Raw genomic sequence first — 12,045 nt, 5'->3', positions numbered from 1 at the left:
AATAATATTAACCAGAATATATATATTTTTATGGAGGAATCAAATAAAATTTCCATGCATGTAAAATAGAGTGACCTAGAATTAAAACTCCGTTTATAGGTTAAAGAGCAAATTCCACAAAGCCAAAGAAGGAATTATTAAACTAAATTTGATGTCTAAGGAAATCACCCAAAACAGAGCACAGAGAAATAAAAGATTGGATATCATTTTTAAAAATAATTATTTTCCATGAGTAACCGAATTTAAAGGTCTGATATAGTCTCTTAGGGACATTAGAAGGAGGGAAAAAAAAATAGGAGGATATACAATGTTTAGTGTGCCAATGGTTGTACAATTTTCCAGAATTAAAATGACCAACCACAAAATTGTTCTGCTTACTTTTCCATTTTTGGGCTCAAAAATAATGTCATTTGAAAAACTAAACCTGTTTTTAAAATGGTTAGCACAGTCTTTTTGGCACTCCTATTTGAAACTGCTGCATTTGTATTTCTCTATGGTATTTTTGTTGTTGTTGTTCACGAGGCATGATTTTTGATTAATAGCCAGATATTCCTAACACCAGATTTTTGTTTCCAGCTGCCTGGGAAAGAGCACCCCTTAACAGACTTGGAATCACACAGACCTCTTGATGCCAGATTGGACCCACAAAAATATATTTTACAAGGTATATTCCCTCCTTATATAGAGGGTGAATGGCTTCCCAGAGAGCCACCTCTACATAGAATGCCACAAAATAACAAGAATCATGTATTTTTTCATATTTCCACTGAAATCAGAATAAAAAGTATTAGAATACTTTGACAGAGTTGAATATCTTTAAAGCATTTTATTGTTATATACGTCACCTAGGTGTCATTTTGTTTTCTTTGTATTTATCCTGCTTAGGATTTTTCTGACACTTTTGTCTCTGAAGGGTGATATTTTCAACAACTCTGGGACTTTGGGGGGCATTACTTCATTTTTTCTGTCTCCTCTCTCTTCTCTCACACTAATAGTCCCATTACTCATATGTTAAAGTAATATTATTCCACACAACATTGTTCAATTATTTTTGCAAAATTTTGGCTTTCTTATTCTACTAATTCCTTTTCATGTGCTTTTAATCCAGTTCTAAGGAGTTCCCTTTTTATATTTTCCATTTCTTTGCTAATATTCCCTATCTCTTCACTCATTATATGTTTTTGCAAGTCTCCGAATGTATTTCCAATACCTGTTTTAAAGTACATAAAATAATTTAATCATTTAGGAGATGATGTTAATGATGAATACCGTAAAGATGGTGATGATGACAATTAACACATATTATTAAGTATTTGCTATGACCTAGATACTTTTAGACAAAAGTTACTTAATTTTCAAATAATCCTGTAATATAGATACCATCATGACCTCCACTTTACTGATGACAAAGAATGAAGTGAACAGAGAGGATTTTAGTTGCAACCAAAGTTGCACAGCTAACGATGGACGGAGCCAGGACTTGAATTAATGTTGTCTCTCTCTAGTTTCTAGAAACTCTAACTCTGAGATTTATTCTGAAGTATCAGCATGATAACATGTTTATGAAGATAAATGAAATCGGAATACATAGAACACACTTTTGATAGGAATATTAACCAGTGACTGTGTTATATTCCCAGTAGTTTAATTAGGGACACTGTTAGTTCTGAGTGTGGTTTTAGAGAGAAGAGTGGTGATGAGGACAAAGGTAGAAGGTGGAGACAGGATTGGCTGACCTAAGTAATTTCCAGTTCCAATTATCATGAATTTTTGAACTCTCAGGAAAAGAATTCTTGTTTCAACTAGCTGATTTGGAGCAAATCACACTTTGGGAACTGATCCTGAAAGATTGTTGCAATCACTCTTGGAGGCAGAGGGACTGATGGTGTTCGACATATTGCTGGCATGTTCCGAATCCACATGCCTGTCAGGATTTTGAAAGACATAAAAGTAGTTTTCAAGTATTCAAACTGGGGGCCTGGGGGAGACTCTGCATCTCACAATTTGAAAAGAAATAAATTGTGTCAAGTGTTTACTACTCAAATCCTCCCTCAAAATTGGCATGTCATATTTGCAGGGAGGGTGGACCCTTCATGTCAGTTTCCAGTAATAGTAGAGAAAAAGCATTTCAGATCTGCAGCACTTAACAACACAGAGGGGGTGGGAGATACTGCTGCTCCGATTGGGTGTCAAGACTAAAAGGTAGCAAGGCAGCGCCAGGAAAGTAATCATCTTTTTTTTTATAAATAGTCCAGTCTCTACTTTTGTTACTTAAGATGCTTTTTAACTCTGAAGCCACAGCAAGGCATTTTGCCAAAGAGCCAAACACATACAGAGTGATTCCCAAGTAATTTACCAATATGAAGTCTTCTTCATTATTACATCTTAAAAAATATTACTGCATTTTCATATTGTGAATGATCCAAATACACAGAGACATGAAAGACAAAGTATACATGCCCTGCTAATTTTACTCCTACTCTGAAGTACCCAGATATTAGCGATTTTGAGTTTATCCTTGCAGTTTTCATTCTACATTTCGCATCTTCATGTATACACACACAAACACACACAGTTTTGTGGCTTTGTGAACACTGCTTTTTATTTTTTAATTTAATTTTAACAATGTGTCTGAGACATCTGTCCATGTCCTTCTTTTCAAAGTCAGGATGGAATTTAAAGATAGGTATGCGGGGATCCCTGGGTGGCACAGTGGTTTGGCGCCTGCCTTTGGCCCAGGGCGCGATCCTGGAGACCCGGGATTGAATCCCACATCGGGCTCCCGGTGCATGGAGCCTGCTTCTCCTCTGCCTATGTCTCTGCCTCTCTCTCTCTCTGTGACTATCATAAATAAATAAAAATTAAATTTAAAAAAAAAATAAAAGAAAAAAATTTAAAAAAAATAAAAAAATAAAGATAGGTATGTAGCATAATTTATTAACCAATTATATATTGATGAGTATTTAGTTCATTTCTAATATCTTGGTTGTTGGTGGTGATGCTTTTGTTCTTCAACACAATGCTTTGGAAATGCCACATGTAGCCATGGTTGAGTAATTGGTTCCAAACTTACCCTTCTGCCGTAAGGAACTGGACAGCTGCACAAAGTGTATGACACAACTCTGTTCAGGCAATGCATTATGGGGACCCTTGGGAGAAGTCCCTACCTGTGTCCTGACTTGATGCCTGAGGGCACCTTCCTGGAATACTGTGTAGTGAGCTAAATCCCAGAAGAGCAAAGAGGTCTTGCTGAATTGAGAAATTCCAAGCCACTGAAGCAGCTGGAATTGGGAAAGCAGGGAAGTCTAAGGGAAGAAGCTGTGCAGGGACCCAGGACCTAGAGAACCAGAAGCCTGAGGACCATTGTGTAAGTGCTGAGCTAACAGACACAAGTCACAATTCTAAGACACCCAGCAGAGAGGGGCTGCCACAGACTGGGGGCCTAACGGCAGAATCCGAGGTGAGAAAATCCCTGGGGTCTCACCCCAGCCAATGTGGGGAGATTGTGATGATTGAGCACCTCAGACATTCAGTTAAGACCCCAGAAAGGATACACCTTATCAGTAAAGGCCAAACTGTTGAGTAAAGTCTGAAAACAGAAGCAAAAGAGAACAGCCATGACAAAACATAAAGCCAAGGGCATCTGCCAGTATTTTTGTTCTGACAGGCAGATCAAAAGTCAACATCCTCTAAAAGAAAGCAACGTAACTCCCTATGGTATACTATCCACAATTTTCAGCATAAAAAAAAAAAAGTTTGTATTGGTTTTTTTTTGACATGTAAAGAAATATATTTCATCCATTATCATAAAATGTGTTCAACATAAATAGGCCATGAGATGACCCAGGTGTTCACAGTTATCAGACATGCCCACCCTTCTTTCCTTTCCTTTCTCCTTTTTCCTTTATAAACTAGTAATGGTTTTCCATAAATTGATTTCTTTTATTTTTGTCTTCAAGGATTTTACCTTCTTTAAGCAGTGCTACACCAATAGTAATTGCTTACTGTTGACACATGAATAATGGCTGTAGTGTCAAAAGAATGAGCCCAAACTCAAAGCAAGCACTCTGAACCTTATTTGAGCTCAACCCCACTCACATTAGATTGTCACACAGTTTACCAATGCTTTAGATGCCATGGCGTGGGCTCATGAAGTACTTATTCAATGGATGATGATTTTATGAGGAAATACATATATCATCATTTCCATTTGATATTAATGAGGCACTAGAATTTGCTGAACAGATTAAGAAACTTATGTCTGACTCTCTCAATAGATAGATGATAGATAGATAATAGATGATGATGATGATAGATGATAGATAGATAGATGATAGATAGATATGTGTGTGTGTGTATATATATATATAATTATTCTCACCTACAATTGGCTCACTAGGCAGGACCTTGGTCTTACCTCCTGTTCTTTAGAAAGTGACCTTCGCTAGGACAACTGTCACCAGTTAAGACTCCAAGATCTGACCTTTTCTGTCCACCTGCTTCTACTCACCTACCTTTGTCCCACATTTTCCTTAAGCTCTTCTTTCCAGCTTATCTCTTAACTCAGGCAAATGGAAACCAAAACCTCCCTTCAAGCATAGCAACTGCCCTGACAAACCTCCAGCCAGCCCAGACTATCCAGACCAGTTTGAGTGTAACCCCCAATTTGCCTGGGAAGATGGACCATGGAGTGGCTTCTAGAATAACTGACAATTACCTTTGCCTCATTTATAATACTAAAATCCCCACCCAAGGTAAAGCATAAACCTCATATCTATCATATATGTACAAGCATGTTTCCTTAAGGGGCAAATGTGGCCTTATATCCTCCTTTACATATGATAAGAAAGCTCCCCTATCTAAATATTCATCCTAACCCTAAATAAAAGAACCCACTCACCCTTGCTCGAGAAGTCATGGCATTGGAAGCCATTCCCCATAATCCTCTTATTTGCTGCAAATAAACTTTTCTTTGTGTGAACACTCAACCTGGTGCAGTTTCTGACCCACCAAGGAGCGAAACTCACATTGATTCAGTTCCACAAGGAGCTCTAATCTAGTGCTAAGGAAGCAAATTCAGATGCCTGCAATTATCCCACTATACCCATATAATCAGTACTTCCCAACTGGTGGGACTATCCAGTCCCACATAAATCTTTTCATCTCCCACCTTTTGTGATTTTTTCCCCATTGGTTCATTTTAAAATGCTCCATTAATTCACGATGAGGAAGAACGTCTGAGGCATGAGACATGTGATCTGTGTGGCCCACATAATGCCCTTCCAAGGGTAATACACAGAGACCTCAACTAAGATGCAATTTTGTCATGGGAAAACCCTACAGAAACATATTACACAGGCTAGGGCAAGAATATGGCTGAAATGTGTAAGGAACACCAAAAACCAAAGGTAGCTCAAGAGGAAAGCATGGAAAGAATGGCCTAAAATAGGGTCAAGAAAGCAACCAGAGGCCAGATTACATAGGGATTTGGAGGTTCTATCAGACATTTCAATTTTATTCTGAATGAGGCAGGAATCCACTGGCAAGGTCCCAATATGGTAAGACATTATCCTTTTTGTGCTCCAAGATCTTTCTGCTGTGGGGATCCCTGGGTGGCTCAGCGGTTTAGCACCTGCCTTCAGCCCAGGGCATGATCCTGGAGTCCCGGGATCTAGTCCCACATCAGGCTCCCCACAGGGAACCTGCTTCTCCCTCAGCCTGTGTCTCTTCCTCTCTCTCTGTGTGTGTCTCTCATGAATAGATAAGTTAAAAAGAGACAGAAGTGATCTCAGGATAGGATAAAAAAGATGAGAAGGCTGTGGAGTTGTCCATTCCTCTGTTTCCTTTTTTTATGGTTATTAACACCCATCACACTTCCTGTTCTACATAAAATTGTTTTTAGAGCCTGGAGTTCAGGGACAAGACCAGATTGGTGGTGGTGGTGGTTGTTGTTGTTGTTGTTGTTTGTTACCTAATGTAATGCTTATCATATTCTAATTTTTTTAAAGATTTTATTTATTTATTCATGAGACACACACACACAGAGAGAGAGAGAGAGAGAGAGAGAGGCAGAGACACAGGCAGAGGGAGAAGCAGGCTCCATGCAGGGAGCCCGACGCAGGACTCGATCCCAGGACTCCAGGATCATGCTCTGGGTGGAAGGCCAGCACTAAACCACAGAGCCACCCAGGGATCCCCTATCCTCATTTTTTGAAGAATTTCTTGGAAGATTTTCATAATAGTTATGAGAAAAAATTGAATGTCCATGGTTTTTAATGCATTTTTAATAAAGCAGTTTTAAATTATTGCTTTATTTTTAATTATAACAATTTTTCTATCATTTTGAATAGAAAGTCTTCCAAATTAAAGCTATGGCATAATCGGAAGACTTGGCAAAGCAACATAGACTACCACCAATGCACTTCAGTAGTGTAAAGAGGAATATTTATTAAATGGCCACTTGAACACATGGTTCCGTAGGAAAATACTCTTTCATTATCCATGTTGGCAATCTTTCATCGGCACTATATTTATATCAGACTAACAGAATTTTGTAAGGCTTCCAATGAACTAAATTTGCATGTTTGACATGCATATGCTTTGTAAAATCTGCGCAGTATTTAAATCATTGCATAATCTTATTCAATAGCTGTGAGCAACAAGAAACACCAGCAACCTCTCAACTTTCTTCCTCGGATCAAAAGTGTACTTCATTCCTTTGTAAATAGGAAAACGCCCAGACTCATCTATCATTTCTGAACCGATATGCATAACTTTGACTGATCTTAGCTTCTGCTTATAAATCCTCACGCAATGAGAAAGGGACACAACAGAAGCCTGATGATTGTAAAGAGCATTAAGTAACTAGAAGCTACAGACCTCACAGTGTCATGGAAGGGTGGCACACAGAATTACAGATAAAGTCTAAAGAGCTCCTCAGCTTCCCAGGGAAAATAATACAATTTGGATTGTTAAAATTATGTGAATCTATGCCTTTTGATTAAGTCTTAACACAACACACACATAATTATGTTCCTCTAAAATACAGAAATTTTAAAAAGATGAAAAATTAACCGAGTACATTTTAAAATGATCAATTCAGTGAGTTTCTCAGATCCTAGAACTTATTTATTCTTTATCTTTCACAGCATTACCAAAGCATCCATTGGTTATCTAGTGTTTGATCATTTTTTCCCTCTTTGATGCAAAGTCCAGCAAAACATATTAAAAATCTTGGAAATTAATGATGGCCTTGTAATGAAATTATAAGAAGTAGAGAGTTTTTCTGTTTTTTTTTTTTAATTTTTATTTTGAAAAGGCTAAATTCAAATAAGTTTACTTAGTGCCAACATCTCTCTCTTGAGAGATTTCCAGTCTCACCTTGACTTGAAGAAACAAACAATAGGAAGGCCAATGGACTTGATATTCCTGTCAAGGAATTTTTTTTTTTTTTTTTTAGATTTTTATTTATTTATTTGTGAGAGACACAGAGAGAGAGGCAAAGACAAAGCAAAGGGAGAGGTAGGATTCTCCCTGGGGAGACTGATGTGGGACTGGATCATGTGATCAGGGATCACGCCCTGAGCCTAAGGCAGACGCTAAACCACTGAGCCCCCCAGGCATTCCCCTGACCACTGTATTTTTTAAATTAAATCCTAATTGCCGTAAAACAGGGATCCTCATTTAAATATTATTGGTGCATATTAACTCCCCTCTATAAATACAATATTTGGGAACCACAATAACTGTTCTAGTTGCTATTGCTGGGTTGCATAACTATGCCAAAAAATGGTTAAAAAATTAGGCTCAGGGATTCTGTGTGTGTAATGTAGAGAGACTACAGCAGCAAGAACGATTTGTGTCTGTCCCTTATTTGAAGCCTCAGCTGGAAAGATGCAAACGCTGAGGTGACCTGAACACAGGGGCTAGGGTTGTGTAAAGGTGTCTGATGGTCACTGCTAGCTATTGGCTGGAACCAGAGCTGGAGCAGTTGAGAATCCTTCACATGGCTTTTTCACGAAGCCTGCACTTCCTCACAGCATGGTACCCTCAAGATAGTCTTTACATCATTTCTCAGGGTTCCAAAGTTAAATTTCCTAGCTAACAAGCCAGAAATCCTGTTGCTTTTCATGGCCAGGTCTTGAGAATCACGTCGCATCACTTCGGACAAATCCAATTGTTTACGAACTAATAAGCCAGCTCAGATTCAAGAAGAGGGTAATTAGGGACCACATGTGGATGGCAGAGTAGGAAGGTTCAAAAGGCATAAGGGATGGGAGATACTGTACAGCCACTTTTGGAAAATATAAAGTACTTCATCGACCTTTATGTTTCTATGTTAACTGGAATGTACTTAGATGAGGGTCTTACAGAAGCACCAGCGGTAACAAAAACCTGTTATTTTAAGGTGCCTTACGATGTTTAAGTGGGAGCGCTCCTACTTCATCTATGCCTGAGTTCTCAAATATGGGAACTAACAATACTTTGAGCTCATATATCCTGAAGAGATTTTGGAGAGTACCTAAAGAAGACTCGGTAAGTAGTAAACACAAACAAGTTATGCCTCTTTAGCTCATAATCTCTCCCAAAATACAAAATGAGGAAATAGTGCTCAAAGCCAAAGAGTAGTTAAAATAATTTGGGGAACCCATTGAACTGAATGGACTTCTCATGGGAAAAGAAATTCAGGGAGAAGATGTACATGTTCTTGAAATATAAAATGAGGCCTCTGCACATTGGTAAGTTTCTCAGGCTAACAGAGCAGGACATAACAATAGCTCGAACTTCCTGACTCCCGCTTGGTCGAAGCCACTTACTCACCTCCTTACAGTCTCCATCTGCTCCACGGAAGCCCCTCTCTCATAGCACACAGAGTAGCTGCAAAAATGTAACTACCTCACTCTTCTGCTTAAAATCCTTCAGTGGCTTCCTAGTTGTCAGTGTGCCTCCATGGGGGCCCTGACCTCCTTTCATGCTTTCACCTCCTTGTGGATGATCTTCCAGTGTCCAGCACCACATCTATTGCTTCCACTGCGGTACCCCACCCACCAGCTGTTTGGAGCTTCCATCATTCTCTGGAACTCTACAGCTTTTCTTAGACCTCACAACCTTGGATGCATCTTCCCATCTACCAGATATCCCTCCAACTTCATCACTTGCACAGAATGGTGAGTGTACCTCAGTGATGCTATGAGTTCCCTTTGCATCTTCTGTCTCTTATCCTAATACTCCTCAGACCTTATTATGAAAATTACTTGTCTATTTCTTTCTCCAGAAGGTAAATGCCATGAAAATAGTGACTGAGTCTATCTTGACTGCCACAAAACATCTAGAAGAGCATCTAGCTCAAAATAAGAACTCATTAAGTATTTATTGAAAAAACAAATTTTAAAAAATAATTTTCAACTGGCTTTTCAACTTCTTAGCAGGGTATTACCAGAAATTCCAACATGTGTTTTATGTCATTACATGTTTTTAGGTTTTTATTTTTTTTGCTCTTTAAAAGTTTTATAAAAAATGGAAAAATAAAAATAAGTAGGGCAAATCCTGATGTGTGTTGAGAGTAATTCCACTTATTTTCATCAGTACCAAGACAACTGTTATCACAGGTGTATAATTTTCTTATTCACTCTTCCCTATAATATTTTTTTTCTTCCCTATAATATTATCAGCCTTTTGCTTTAGAAATGCTTCACCTCCATTGTACCTTTCCTTCTTTAGAGCTATTAAGTTTTTGATCTCTGAAGTTTTTTTATACAATCATGTATAATCACATATTTAGAGGATAGCTTCTCTCTGTCCCTTTGTCTCTCTCACACACACACTTCCTTTTTTTTTTTTACCTATGATAATTAGAACTCTGAGTGTGAGATTATTTTACAGCAGGATTGCAAATTAAACAGGCTGAGCTGATGCCATTACATAAAAATAATTTTATGATGTTTCTTGAGGGCAATGAAAGCCCCATCTTGAAAATTTCTTAGGCCAAAAGGGCAGGTGGTAGGCTATATATAAAAGGAGTTAAATATCAAAATATATAATTTTAAATGCATTTGTGGATGGGAATTATTTCCCGGAGCTTAGTAGAAAGTAGTGTTTCACTTGGTCTAGTTCACAGCACAATCTTTCAAAATCTATGATTACACCAAAGGCACAGTCATTACCTTCATGGAGGGGAAGCTCAGGAATAACATGCACACCTGGACACTCCAGCAAGAACCCTGATTATGGAAAGTGGAAAAACAAGAGGGTCTTACTTTCATCTGAGCAAAACCATCTATAATTTAGAGAGAGTAGCTACCACCATGTTCAGAATGTATAAGGAAGAAAAGTGACTATCAAATTTTTGCAAGACAAAGGTATCATAATAAGAGCATGTGATATGGATTCGGAAAATAAAATCCCTCAGCCAAAATTTCTCCCACATCCAGAGAGAGGAGGAGGAGGATGAGGAGGAGGGTGAGGAGAGAGGAGAGGAATTAGAAAGAGGGGAGGTGGGGGAAGAGATGGGGATGGGGAGCTGTATTGAAAGCATTAGAATACTACCTTTGGAAATACCTAAATGTTCTCTGTTCATTAAAAGGATTTTTAATTTGGAGCCCCTGGATGGCTGTCAGTTAAGCATCTGTTTTCAGCTCAGGTCATGATATTAGAGTCCTGGGATCCAGCCCCTCATTGGGCCCCCTGCTCAACGGGGAGTCTGTGTGTCCCTCTCCCTCTGCCTCTCCCCCTGGTCATGTTCTGTCTTGCTCGCTCACTCTCTAAAATAAAATAAATAGATTTCTAATTCTTAAAAACGCTCTTGTGTTACTGAGTGATTAGTTCCTTTGTGGGGCTACTGGTTAATAAACAAGGTTCCATGTGATGCTACTTTTTTGTGAATTATGCACTAATAAGCATGAATTATTAGCCATTGTAGAGACCACAGTTAACGGACACTTGGTGAAACAGAATGAAGAAATGCTTATATAAAAAAATTAATTCTTTGGCACAAGTTAAAGGATTAATTAATACTGTAGATACAAAAGTACTTCTAAGGCAACTTTTCTTTGATTCTAATAACACATAAGCTATAGAGCACAGAAATACTTTTGGATTTGTGTAATATATATATAAAAAGAGAAAAATGGTTTTGTTTTCAAATTTGTGGTATTTTTGAAAGACTTTTCCTGAATTAAAAAAAGAAAATTATGCATGTGTCCATGGAAATAATTAAACTTTTAAATTCTTAAGTAACATCCCTTTCCACAAGACTCTGATCCAAGTGGCCAAGTATACCAAGTATACAATCTGTGATCTGTGTTTTTATAATACTTTGTTGGGGTAATTCTTAGGTTTAATAATCACTGTTCTAACCGTTTATGCCGATCACTCTCACAGTTGTACTATCATCTCTGTGTGAGTGATTTTCACATCTACATTTCTAGCTTTGATCTCTCATCAGAGATTCAGTTCAGCAGTTCCAATTCCATGCTGGATTTTTCTGCATGGGTGGCCTGCCGAACCTAAGTTCATGTTCAACAACAAATCCATGGAAAGGTATTGAGAGACACACACAAAAGAGCAGCAGTCTGTGGTCAATGGATATTTCAGTGCTGTTTTGGCCTTCATTTCACATGGGTTTGTTTCATTTATGTGTATAGCACTCTCTAAGAACTGACTTTTGTCCTGGGCCTTGGGTCATAGCTTACATGCACTTTTTTTTTTTTTAATCTAAAGATGATTTTGAGTCTTTTCATTCTAATTCATGTATCTTCATACAGCTGTATTATTTTCTTTCCCTACATTTTCCAGGAAGGCTTTAAGTAATGATATTGGATGTTGGAAATTATATTTATGAAAATGATCAATATCATTACTGACAAAATGTCAGAATTTCCCCAACACTAAGGAGGGCTTTAAATTATGATCAGTTTACTTGTCCAGGACGAATGAGGTTATCAGTTGTGACCCCTGAGAAATTCTACCTCCAAATGTGAATAAAGATTTTAATTGTGGGTTAATGCTTTCTCTGAATAACGCTCATGCTATTATGATACATGTGAT

Source organism: Canis aureus, chromosome 21, assembly GCF_053574225.1.
Source record: "Canis aureus isolate CA01 chromosome 21, VMU_Caureus_v.1.0, whole genome shotgun sequence".
NCBI lineage: Eukaryota > Metazoa > Chordata > Mammalia > Carnivora > Canidae > Canis > Canis aureus.
This window is presented reverse-complemented; position numbering follows the sequence as displayed.